The sequence below is a fragment of the Poecilia formosa genome, unplaced genomic scaffold (assembly GCF_000485575.1).
Source record: "Poecilia formosa unplaced genomic scaffold, Poecilia_formosa-5.1.2 Scaffold5, whole genome shotgun sequence".
Taxonomy (NCBI): Eukaryota; Metazoa; Chordata; class Actinopteri; order Cyprinodontiformes; family Poeciliidae; genus Poecilia; species Poecilia formosa.
The window spans coordinates 2,986,114-2,999,756 of NW_006799944.1; the positions used below are offsets into that span (position 1 = coordinate 2,986,114).

At 39.5% G+C, this 13,643-nt stretch overlaps 2 long non-coding RNA genes across 2 annotated transcripts in view; one reads left to right on the forward strand and one right to left on the reverse strand.

The window, feature by feature from the left end:
* The first annotated feature begins 448 nt into the window (after positions 1–448).
* LOC103145712 (uncharacterized) overlaps positions 449–13,643 on the forward strand; it is a 14,261-nt gene continuing 1,066 nt past the window's right edge. The window contains exons 1-3 of the long non-coding RNA XR_477047.1: positions 449–523; positions 2,387–2,475; positions 2,708–2,871. This is a non-coding gene — a long non-coding RNA (uncharacterized LOC103145712). The remainder of the gene's footprint in view (positions 524–2,386; positions 2,476–2,707; positions 2,872–13,643) is intronic.
* LOC107837865 (uncharacterized) overlaps positions 12,911–13,643 on the reverse strand; it is a 15,922-nt gene continuing 15,189 nt past the window's right edge. The window contains exon 3 of the long non-coding RNA XR_001663918.1: positions 12,911–13,124. This is a non-coding gene — a long non-coding RNA (uncharacterized LOC107837865). The remainder of the gene's footprint in view (positions 13,125–13,643) is intronic.

The following is a 13,643-nucleotide window of genomic DNA, read 5'->3' on the forward strand; positions in this document are numbered from 1 at the left end:
TATATATATATATATATATATATATATATATATAATTTCAGGATGAGGAATTCTTTCCAGGTTTGGGCTATATGTGCTTTTTACATTTTTCTAAAATCAACAAATCTGATGCCAAATCTATTTGTTTTTAGCAACATGTTGCTCAGCTTTCTGAGTGAGAAGAGTGTCACGATCCTCGGGTTATTTGCATAATTTCCCTAGTGTTTATATCTGTTTAATTTTCAGCCATATTCTTTTCAGTTTGCCTCTTTCTGTTTACTTTCTTAGTTTGTTTTTGTGTTCTGTTCTGTAGATTCAAAACGATGTCCCTTTTTCGTTGAGTACTTTTTTTAATCACCTGTGTTTGTTTTTCATTTTCCATCAGTCTGCCTGTTGGCCTTCACTAACAGGTGCATCTATTTTGTAATCAACCACTTGTATCTTGTTAGCAATCACTCACACAACCAGTATCTAAGCCTTTCTGTTTCCTGCTGGATTTTTCTGGACAGTGTTTCTAGACCTGCATTTGCTGCAGTTTTCCCCTGTAAGTTCTCCATATTATTCTTCCTTACACAATAGTCATTTTACTTGAGTCAGATATGCATTTGGATCCTTTATCAAAGAGCATGTTCCCTGCAATCTAAAGGTGATGGCTTTGACTGCAGCTTCCACTGCTGCCACATACCGGTGTGCCCCTGAAGTTGCCTACCAACCTGCCTATTGATGTTTAAGTGTGTGCATTTATGAGTGCGGCTGGCGATTGTGACTGAAGTGTAAAGCGGTTCGAGTGCTCAGCATGACTAGAAAAGCACCATAGAAGTTCAATCCATTTACCATTTGTTGAATTTCTCGTTACAAAAACAGGACCATTAGATTTCCCAGAAAATGTTGACTGCAGACTTGGCTTGAAACTATAAAACTTGAAAGAACTAAAGAGCGAGGTTAGAGTTTTTAAAGCGAGGTTATGTGAAGTTATTATCAGTAATGGCTGCCTCAATTGGAGAGCCTTGTACTATAATGGTAAGGGAACTGCTATCATTAATGATTTCGCAGAATCTCACTTTAAAATGTCTGAACTATTCTGTCAAATCACAAATGCAATCTCATTTAGGATAAAAATGACATTTGTGAGCATATGTTCTGCTTTTCATGTATCAATTTGTAAAATATAATGACATTTTGTACTTGAGGTCCATCTATAACACACACTTTTCTCCATGGTGGGTGCATCCATGGATTGTACATGCTGAAAACTTTAAATTACTTCTGTCAGAGCTGTTTAAGAATATTACAGTACAGTGGCACCCTGTTGTCATATGTTACATGTTACAACAAAACCTAAAAATCATCACTAAACTTGCTTTCAGCAAACATCTGTGTAACGTCCATGTCTCTTCTGAACAGCTCAGATTTTGCGTAACTGGCCAAGTTACACAGACTCCCCAGCTCTTTAACACATTAATAACATTTTTAATCAACAAGTGTTGTAGTCAAATTTAGCAGGTACTTCACCAGATGTCAACAGCCCTGGCTGAATGTCAACCCAAAACATTCAAATGACATATTTCCTTTATCGCTCTGACATTTTCCTGAACCGTGCTCCGTGATGACGCCATTGTTTCTTTGGCTTTAGGAAATCAACTTGACATGGAAATGAGCTACTCGCACAAACTGCGGATAATCGCCGCCCTCTCTGGAACTGCGAAAAAGCGCTGGCTTGGAGTCCAGCTGCACGTGCCCGACATACAGAGGATTATGTGTGGGACTGTAAGCTATCATTTATCATGGAGGCCTCACGCCTCCTCACATCGTGCAACGCTCAGCCGTTTCAGACAGGATGGAGGCTGAAATATTCCGATAATCAAAGGAGGGAAAGATTCAGATGGAGATTTACTGCTACAGGTCCCCTGACAGTCATGTAGCGATGCTATTTCTCTTATCACACATGTTGGGGATCAGCTAGTCTCTCTGAGCCAAGCATACATGAACTCCAAATACTAAATAACCTTGATTTATTTATTTTTCTTATCCCTCCCGAGTCAGAAAGGGTAAGTAATTCAAAATCATTGCCCCGTCTCATTATTAGCAGGAGTTTAGCATCTTGTCAAACTGTTGGATCCTGATGCCTGGCGAGAAAGCCAACGATGGGCCCTTGCCAGCTGCACCAGTGCCCTTTTAATGGAAAAATAAGATACTTTAGTCAGTCTAATGAATAAGCTGCTACCAACTGTCCCACTAAATCTTTCTCAATAATCTAAACACAAACAGTAGCAGCTTACAATTTGGACGAATATATTCACTCGTTTTTACGAAGGTAAGACAAGAACTTAATGAGGATTTTGCCTCGATGGCACCCAGCCAGTAGCATATGGAGGGTTCCTCATTGATGATGCAGTGTCTTTTCCAGGTTTTCAACCCGATGATGCTGAAATAATAACTCCTCGATGATGTTCTTCTTGATGATATTAACTCCCTGACGTTATTGCGATTTAACAGGTAAGCAATTTCACACTTTGTTCAAATTAAATTAATTTGTCTTGTCCCAACAACACCCTTTTCCCCTCTAACTTTTCTGCTTGTCACACTATAAATGCAACTAGTCTTTTCGTGACTTTAAATTCTGAGCAGCCTTCCAGTTCACTGGTTATTGTAGCACTCAGATTTGTGTGCTGTACGACTGTAATCATGTCGTTGTATGTGTTAGTTTTCTGGTTTGTCTCTTTTTCAGGAGAAGTTCGGTTGGCCGTATTGACAGGTTCAGAAGTTGGTCTTCTTCTTGTGAGCGCTTCAGTGTGCTCTCTTATCTCCTGGAGCTCTGCCATACCACAAGTACATTTGAGACGGCCCTTTGTGGTTTCCTCTGGGGAAAAGCATAATGAATTCCTTTGTCAGGTAGGAGAAGGTGTTATACTTTGTTTTTGGAGATATGACAGGGAACGGTGGCATGGCACGGGAGATCGAGGGCAGAGTTCAGTGAGAGGACAAATCTGTTAAAGAGGATAAACATTGAGGCCGCTGAAACAGCTGAGGGTTTTGCATTCATTTCCATTGAGGTACATGAACTGATTCACTGATTGGAAGCCACTTTGCATCTTAGTTGAATTTTGCCCTAAGCTCATTGCTGTATGCATTAAAAATACTGCTTCACTTATAACCATTTTACAACGAGACTGCATATTTTAGGTATTTTTAGATTTAACACTGAAGTAGCAAAATGATTTCATTTTATTTTTCTATCAATCACTATCAATTACAGTTTTTTTTCTAAATCAAAAACACAAATTATTTCCTTTTTTATCAGCTAAATACTTTAAATGTCAAGGACCCTGTCAACTTGTGCCCACTAGAGGGAGTGTGATCAGGTTTTACTGACTATAAGTCAACTCCCACAGTGCAACATATTCAAATGCTCTAGTATGTGGTAGAGTTGAAAAGTAGACTTTATGATTATTAAAGGAAATGAAAGACCACCTGCAGGATTACAGATACAAACATTGTAAACCCACTCAGCTCTGGTTTGTTGGCCCTCCCTTTGCAACTGTGAGTGTGCGCCTGTGTTTTGATGTGTGAAGTTTGGCCAGGGGGATAATGTGTTTTTCTCTCCAACTGCAGATGCTTGCGGTGTTCACATAAGAATAACACTTAATTTTGAGGGAAATATTTTAGTGGGAGGTGGGCTTTGGGCAGAATGAACGTATAATCCTTCAGTTAGCTACAGCATCCATCACTTTAGCAACCCTAAAAGCAGGAATTATGTCATATTTAATCATTTTACTATTTTGTCATTCTCTCCTAATACAAATAAGTGAACAAGATTATGAAAATGTTTTTTTTATTTTTATTTTTTTTTTTATTGTAAACTGCTTGTGTGAGTCAGATTATTCTGACCAATATTGCTTCCATCACAACCTTTACTCTTTGTGTTTTTGGTCAAACGTGTTCAAGTAAAACATTGAAACAAAGTTTCTGCTAACACAACTGTCAAACAAAGCTCATTTGTGTTATTCACTTCTCAAAAAACATCTACTTTAAACAAATCTCAGTGTAAGGTGGAATTTCAAGAGGGCCAATAATTAGAAACATAAACCTAAAACATCTCATTAATGCATCAGCAGAAAGGAACGTTTGACTTGTTTTAATGAAAGATGTATCTTCATTTTTACTTTCAGACAGCTGTTTGTTTTTCCTGAGGCTGATGCAAATTTGACTTGATGGAAAAACTCAGATGTTCTACATTCCTGAAAGTACATCCAGTACAAGTTTTAGAACAATGCATCTGGTTAAATAAAACCACAACCTGTTGTTGAGTAACATGAAATATTAGGTTCTAAGTATTGCACACGTGTCTCTCCTGAGGAGGACGTACAGTACTAAGAAAGTATTTACCTCTCCCATATTTCATCTGTTTGCATTTTGTCACTCAGACATTTTTTTGGTCAATAAATCTCAACAAAACACAAATATCCATCCATCCATCCAGCTGAGAAACATAGGCCATTTAGTCCTGGGTCTCCTCTTAGAGCTACATGCCCAGAACAGTTCACCAGGAACGCATCCTGGAGGCACCACAACTGGCTCCTCTCGAAGCACAGAAGTAGTAGCTCTACTAGTAGATGCTCTTGGAAGACCAAGCATCTTATCCTATCTCTATAAGAGAACCTGGACACCTTGTGAAAAAAAAAAATAAAAAATCAGTCACTTGTGTCTCCAATGTTGTTGTTTTGGTTGTGACCCAAAGTTTGTGAGCATAGGAGAAAGTCGGAACATAAATCAACCTTTAAGTTGAAAACGTCATCTTTTGACTTATCTATCAGCACCCGTTTCACTCCAGACTTCGTACCAATCCCCCTATCGATCTCCCACTCCACTTTTTCCCACACTCGTGAACAAGACCCTGAGATAATTAAACTCGTCCACCTGGACTTGACCTCCTCCCCGATCAAGAAACCACTCTACTCTTTCAACCTGATGCTGAAAGAGTAGCATCAGTGGCCTTGGATTTGGAGGCACTGATCCTGAACCCGTCCGCTTCTCACTCTGCTCCAGCAAAAGCTGGTGATTATGACCTGATGAAGCCAATATGTCCATATCATCTGCAAAAAGCAGACACTCAATCAACCCTCAGGCCACCAAACTGGATTTCCTCAACTCCTTGACTGAACCAAAAAATTCTGTTCATCAAAGTTCTGAACAAAATTGGTGACAAAGGTCAACCTTGGTAGAGTCTAACTCTTACCAGAAACGATCAATACTTACTGCAGACCAAGCTCTGACACCCTAACGGCCCGAATCAAAAGGCTTGGCACCCCATTCTCCTGCAGAGCCCCCCTCAGGTTTCCCAGAGGAATGCTTTCGAACGCCTTCTACAAATCCACAAACACATGTCGACTGGTTGGGCGAACATGACGCTGCTGCGGATGTAGAGCTGGTCCCGTGTTCCACAGCCAGGACAAAAACCACCCTGCTCATCCTGAATCCGAGGTTTAACTATCCATCGGTCTGTCCTCTCCAAAACCAGGGAAGCTTAGGAGTGTGATCCCATGTAGCTGGAACACACTCTGTGGCCCCTCTTTTTAAATAAGACAAAGATAACTTATTGGGAAAAGCTCTCCAAAACAAGTCTGTGTTAAAAGTAATTTTCCCCATTGTAAAATCAGGAATTACCTGTGATTACCCATGTTATTTGGAAAGCTGTGTTTAATTTCATATGCCAAAACCAGGCCTAACTGCTGCCAGCCCAGTAAAATCAAGTTTTCACTTAAATAAACCCAGTCTAACAACATGGAGTTGGCTAAAAAAAGCAACACATCAACAAAATTATTGACATCTGTCAACCTGGACATGGTTACAAATACACTTTTAAAGCTTTGGGGCTCCAGTGAATTGTAGCGGGAGCCGTGATCCACAAATGGTGAAAACAGGAGTTGCAAACAGAGCCAAAATGATCCCAACAGCACAGAGACGACTCTTTCAAGAGGTCACGAAAATCCCCAAAACGACACCCAGTTAACTGTAAGCTTCACTTCCCTCAGTTCAGGTCAGAGTTCATGCCGCCACCACAAGAAAGAGACTGAGCAAAAAATGGCCTGTGTGTTTGTCTCAGTTTTTCTAGAACAAATCCTGATGATCTCCATTAGGAGAACATCTCTGGACTGACGAGACACAAAGTTGAACTCTTTGTGTGTCCCAATCCACCTGTGGCAAAATTAGCACCACATTTCAGAAAAAGAACATCATAGCCATAATACGGTGGCAGTAGTGTGATAGTCTGGGGCTGTTTTGCTGCTTCACGACCTGGAAAACCTGCTACACTGGAATCGTGAGTCCTACCGTCTACCAGCAAGAACTGAAGGAGAACATCATCTGTTTGTGACCGAAACAAAATTAAAAACTTTTGGAGTGGTCTAGTCAAAGTTCTGACTCGAATCCCGATGAGGCACATTACTTTAAAAAGCCTGCTCATGCCTGAAAACCATTGAATGTGACTGAATTACAGCAAATTTGAAAAGATGATTGGGCTGAAATTCCTCCACTGTGCTGTAAACGACTCGTATCAAGTTATCGCAGCAGCTTGATTGCGGTCGTTGCTGCTAAAGGCGGCCCAACCTGGGTTTGAGGGGCAATCACTTTTTCACACAAGGCTATAACGCAGTTTTGTTCCCCTTAATGATATATGCCTTAATTCAAAACTGCATTGTGTGTTTACTTGTGTGTCTTTGACTAATATTTCAATTGCTTTGATGTTCTGAAATACTGAAGTGTAGCAAACATACAAAGGGGATAAATACTAATTCACACCATTATAGATTACAATGCACATCTTGCCTCTTTGTGATGGGAAATAATTTTTCTACTTATCCCTTTTTATGTGTACTGACACCCATGCAAACATTTAATTATTAACTTTAATGACCAAAACCACAGTGCCTGTCCCCTCAAAAGGGAGATGTCTCTATGCAGCGCACAGTGGTACCTAGACTACGTTCCCTGCAACCGGCCATCTGGTTTCAGTTCAGATCCATCTGGAATTGACTCCAGCACAGGCATCTCAAGAATACATTTTGGAGTGGTGCCCACATCCGTTCACACAGACAAGTGTTTTCAATTAAGTGATTTTTTTAAATGTCTCTAAAACCAAAGAAAATGAGCAGAGTTTAGGCCGGTGATGGTGACAAACATCACATTTGGAATTAGATGAATCAAAATAACTTGCTTTAATAAATAAACGTAGGACGTTTTTTTTGGGGGTTTTTTTATGACTCCTGTCCTGGAGTTTGACATGGCTCTGCTCTGTGCGCTGAAGCACAGAGATCCAAGCAGAAAGATCATTTTAAGTTAAAACCAACATGAAGGATCCCCTCACTGCCAAAGCAAAATAACAAATTAGCTTCATATGTTGCAAACTGCTTCAAACTACTAAGAACATTTTAAAGTTTGGAAGTATTTGGCTTTCTTGATTTAATGCCTCTGGTTATTGCCAAAGAATCAGTTTTTAATTTCTCAAATAAGTGACGCAGCAATTTTACTCCTCTGTTTTTCCTGCATAAATGCTAATTAGAAACAAAATAATGATTCTTCTATTCAACTTGCTGAAAAACCAAGAAACAAAATCAACCTTTGAAGAGATTTGCCTGTGTGCTCTGAGCAGCTGCATTTATAATCACTAGTAAAATAAAAAAAGCATTTATGTTGCCTTACTTTAGTTGCTCCAAGGCTTGTATGGCTTCAGTATTTTAAATATCTTTATTGTAAGCTGTAATGTATTCCGAAATATGGAATATATGCTGTCCAATTAAGCGGCGGCAGTGAGTCCACACAAAGTACTAGACCATTTTTTTGTTTGCATGGCAACCCCGGGTTACCATCCGTACCCTTTAAGGTCCCCGTCAGGCAGGTCGCTTCACTCACATTTATGCAAAAATGTTTTACAAATTTAGAACAAAAATATTTTAAACATGAATACTTAGTAAGTTCTTGCTTTTCATTTGTTGTTTAATTAATAAGAATAGGGAGTATTCAGTACTTGAGCATGGTAGCTTTAGATGTGGTCCGACTGCTCTATGTTCCCATCTTGGGGGCAGGAAGGGGCCACACACACTAGTTCCTGTCAGGAAGGATGTTTGTGCAGTCAGCTCCCATATTGTTCAATATGTACAGACGGCTGTCTGCCCTCAGGCTTTACTGCGCCACGTCAACGCTGCATTTTTATCCTTATGGTGTTTGATGCATTAATATCTCCATAGCCCCCCTTTCTCATTTGATTGTGAAACATGCTGGAGTTGAATAAAAATATATATAATTCATATTCAGCATTCTTAAACATGCCACGATGTTTGTGAGTATTAATACGTCTCAAATGTTTGCACATTTTGTCACATAACAAGATCAACAAAACCTCATTAGATTTTCTTTTGGTTTTACTTAATAGGCCTAAATAATAAGTGCATAACTGTGAAGTGGTGACGCCAAAGTTCAACCTTTTAGTGGACAAACAAGATGCTTTATATGAAGACATACAGCTTAGTGGTGGTGGCAGCATCATGCTGGTGGATGGTTTCCATCAGCAGACTGAGGGATGCTGGTCAGAGTTAAGAGATGGAGTCTAATGAAAAAACATGCCTGTTAGAGGCTGCTAAAGATTTGAGTGGGTTGGAGGTTCTCCTTCCATCAAAAAACCACAGCTGGGTCTATAAAGCATTGAGTCACTTTTTAGATTTTCATTGTTTGAGAAACTCCAAATTATTTATCGTTTGTACATATCAGTTTGCTGACAAAATCACTTTTTGTATACAGCAGGGGAACACAGTGCTTCGCTTCGGATAAAGCAACGAAGCAAGAAAACACAAAAGAGAAGGAACTAAAAGGCAAAAATAAAGACAAATGTGGAAGAAAGTGCAGAGAAAACATATTAAACTAAGGCAAGGAAAACACATACTGAAATCAAGTCAAAGAAAAAGAACAAACAAAAGTTCAAGTCTACATTTAATTCAAATAGTTCCAGTAAGTGTGTTAGTCATAACAATTTTTTTCTGATTTGAACAAATGTAGCTAAGCTAAGCTGAACTGAATAATTAAACATTTTTTTCCTCATGAATAAAAGTCTTTAGCTTTCAATTATACTCTGATAACACAAGCTAAACTGCATTTGTCATTAGAGGGTTTCTATATCTGTCGCTGCCATCTGCAGGCCCAAGGAGCCGAGCTTACTCACACTTTAAAAAGTATCAAATTTAGACTCACATACTGGCCAGAAATTTCTTCTCTATAACTGCAACAGCTAAAAAATATTTTTCAATCAGTCCAATTTGGTTGTTATGTGAGTGAATACAAATCGAGGTACTTATTAGAAATTGCGTCTTAAAATTGAGCTTATTAACGTCTCCCCTGGTTACACTGAGAACTTCTTCTGTTATGCAAACATTTTGTAGTACACAAGAAATTCACAATCAAAGCGTAACTTTTTAAAGTCATAAAGACTTTGTGGAGCTCCTCCTGTCATCTTGTGTTTCTGGGGTATTTCTTTCATACATATAAGGTCTTCAATCAAATAAAAAGCCTCAAAGTGCTAAAATACTCATAAATATTCTTAATTTTTATCATGTTGCTGAACACATTTTAGACAGCGGTACAAGGCTTCAAATTTGGAAGGTGGTTACGGGTTTGATTAATGATGCTGAGTATTTCTCCATGGTCTTGCGGTATTCATTACAACCATGCATAATTCCCAATCAGGGAACACTCCATCATAGCAACATAGCACTCCATCAAGAGCTCCTCAACACAGCTGAGAGAAGGTTGACTTGGTAATTGAATATGACGACAGCTCATGTTGGGGACATCAGCAAGATGCCACAATGTTTATGACGCTATTGCTTTGCGGGGAGATGAGTACACAATCACTGTCTTCCACAGCTGCCACATTTTTCCGTGCTCGACACATCTTTATGGTCAAACACATTGGGATCTGTTGTGTAATTATATGTAGCATGTGCATTGTGTCACCGAATGAAATATACCTCCAATAATATGCAACTGACTGCTTCCCCCCCCCCCATCTTGCTGCATGGAATTCTGTTCGGTCTCCAAGGTCACAAGGTCTCATTCGGATTTTGTCTCTGCGTTTTCTAAAGCACGCGAGTTGACTTTATGCGACTTAAAAACTTGGAACATTTCCTGAGGTTGTAAGTAAAATGTCAGCGACATAGTTTAGTCAAAAGTACTTCAGGATTTTGGTGTCAGAGCTCTTCCATATCACCTGTATATTGAGACATATTTTTATACTCCAACACTAATACTTCTCTCAACTGCAGTCTGTCTGTGGATGGAAACAGATTTCCTTTGTGTGTTTGTGTGTACATGAAGAGTGATCATTGCTGAATTTCCTTTATGAAGTTCAGTGCAATCTATTAAACAATTTGGGATCATTTGCATGAAGGTATCAAACATGTATCACCTAGTGTTGGTGGTAACGCCATACATCCAAATAAAAGGGGTCAAACACAGTAAAAGTTGAGGTCAGCCCAGGGCTGATTGTGTTTACATGTCAGTAGGTGTGACAGTGAAATTTCACCTTTGTACCCTCCAAATTTGTCTCTTGACTAAATATCTAAATTTCCATATCTAATCCTGGATCTGAAGATTCAATTTCTCTGCCCTCAATCAGAAAGTGACCACAAAAGTCTCTTGGGAAAGTAATCTGCCAGAAAAACTACTGACTTTAGAAGACCCATGTTTGATTAAGCTTTCCATCTTAGACATTGGTGTCAAGCAGTGATGCTTAAACCTAAATTAATGCAAACTTTTCCAAATACTACCAACTTCACAGACTTGCAGTCTTTTAGCTCAACATTTTACAAAACGAGAAACAAAATAATTTGCACAAAGTGACTGGTTATAAAGTGCTGCTCATTTATGAGATAGAGGTTTACCTAAAAAGTTGAAATGAAGTCTAAAGGTAGAAAGATTAACACAAACCTTAAAAGTCAATATGGCTGCCTTTGTTACAGATGTTATTGATAAGAAATGTTTTTGTTGTTGTTTTTGTGTAGTCTTCAGTGCATTGCGTTGTAAATAAATTCATCACACTAAAAGATGTGGAGGAATATTTTCATGTTGAAGTCATGCAAAGAATTAACATAATTAAAAAGACACAAATGGGTCCAGGAGATGATTGTATATATGTATATGTATATATGTATATATGCTGCTATATATGCTGGTCAAACGTCTCACATTGCCCAAAAATGTGCATACAACCCCAAAGACCCTTCAAGGATTGAGTTGGTCGAATGTATGAATTGATGAATCAATGCAGAGGGATGGATGGCATTAATATACATTGAGTGTAGAAAAAAAAAAGAAGTGTCACTTTCAACCCAATGTATCCACTGTGCTATTCAGAGATGGAACCAGTAAAAAAATGTTCTGGCTGTTCCCTGGAGGGCCTGTAAGATGAGGGAGTGGGCCACCGCAAGCCCACAGGGGGCCGACAGAACTCCTGAAACTAGGCAGGCCTCCAGCTCCCAGCATGCATACCATCCCATCTTCCTACCCTCAGGAAATACTGCAATGGTTTAGACTGGCTTTTCACTGTGCCATGATGCTTTCATTAAACTGGTTCACTCCCTGTTTTCCACTGCTGAGCATCTCTCCCATCTGTGTTCACTCACAGCCATCGTCTAATCTGCATAGGCTCTGGGGGACAAAGAGACCATACTCCTGAGACACAGCAATTCACGATAAATCTGACTGGATTCCCCAGCGTCCCCGACAATGCATTAGCGAGGCTGCATCGTATTGAAGTAGCATCTCGGCTTTATCTGATAATAATAATGATTGTTTGTGCAAACAAACTCAACGTTATTACATTGTTGTTGCCAGTATTGACGCTAATACGGTTCTTTTTTTTTTTTTTTTAAAGGTGTTTTGAATAATTTAGTCATGAGCTATGTAGGGCACTCTTGATTTAGCACAGGGAAAGTTAAACCTTCCTGTTTTAGCAGCGGCTAACCACATGTGTGATCAAAGAGAAGCAACAGAGTTAAATGGTCTTTGGCAATGCTGGTTGCAATGTGAGTTATACTGAAGGCAGATTAGCTGGATCAATTTAATGTGTATTACTAGTTTAAGAAACAGTCAAATTAATGTTTGCATAAAAAGCAAATCTTTAACAGGCAAAGCCCATCAGCAGACCCTAAAGTGGCACAGTGTGAGTTCTTATTATACCGCGCTGCAATCTCAGCATCATCTTCTCAATTTCTGCAAATAGAAATGTGGAGATAAAGTTATGTTCAGTCGCAGCTTCACAATGGGATTAAACAATAGCTGCTCACCTCATTCTGTGCAACTTTCAGACGCAATAGGATGTATGGAGAGCATAGAGAGATATTCCTCATGCTTATAAACTCATCAATGGCAGTACTTACCACAACATAAGCATGTTGTGATATGTGGTCTACAGTGGTGGGAAGTACAAGTACTTCGTTACTGTACTTAAGTACAATTTTCATGCATCTGTACTTTACTTAAGTAGATTTAATAATGGGCACTTTCTACTTTTACTCCACTACATTTTACAGCAAGTATCTGTACTTTCTACTTCACTACATTTCTAGAGAACTGCCGCGTTACTCGTTACATCCAAGTCTCGTTGCTCCTTTTTCCCGTTAAAATGTGAAGTTCAGGGACTTAAGGTGGCGCCGTAAAATCCAAGCAATAACGTGACTTAGTGTCTGTTGTCGCCCATCGCCTCCACCTTTACTGGCACGCGGAGCTCCAGACATGCGCAGTGGTTTCCTCTGAGCGGGAGAAGATGTCTACCTAATCGATAATAGCTGCATAAATCATAAGATATGGCGACATGTAAAACCAGCAGCGCTTCGCTTTCACAGACGGTGGGGAGTTTGTCCAACTTTTAGCGTCACTGGGAAGGAAAGCTTAAAGAAAGGTAAGCTAGTGGACGTGATGCTAGCAAAGCTAGCTGTACTGAGACACATGTTGCATCTGCCATGAGTTGTCACTCATGCGTTGAATTATTGTGTGTAGGTGTTGACTGAGGTGTGCATATATGGGACAACGCTGTGACCAAAGTGCAATATAGTGATATGACATTCAGGAACGATCCGACTCTTCTGGATGGATCTTTACTAAGGTTGATGGGACTGAAACCTCACTGAGAGCCGTTCTTTGTTCTTGTGTACACTGCAACACACACACACACACACACACACACACACACATACACATATATATATATATAGACACAAATACACACACATTTATTTAATTGCCGAATAAGTAAAAGTTTAATGTATGAACACAGAGCATGCTCATTGATTGATTTCGTCTCCTGTCATGGTGGCAAACATGCAGAGGGAGGGAGGATGAGAACAGTCACGGTGCTCCTTCTGCTTTTTTGCGCCTTTGGACAGTGTTCATAGTGTTGTTTACCGTTAATTGCTATGTTTCATGGTTTAATGGTGCAGACAGTTGTGGTTTCTGACATGGGCAATATGGGCAACCGCCCAGGGCGTTATTTTTATAGGGATGGCAGGAGACCTCTGCGGATTGTAGCACAGCGGTGAAAGCAAAACAGAATAAGTTTTAATTGATACTGGTTAAATATATTTCAGCTCTAAGTATTTAATATCTAGGTGTTTTTATGG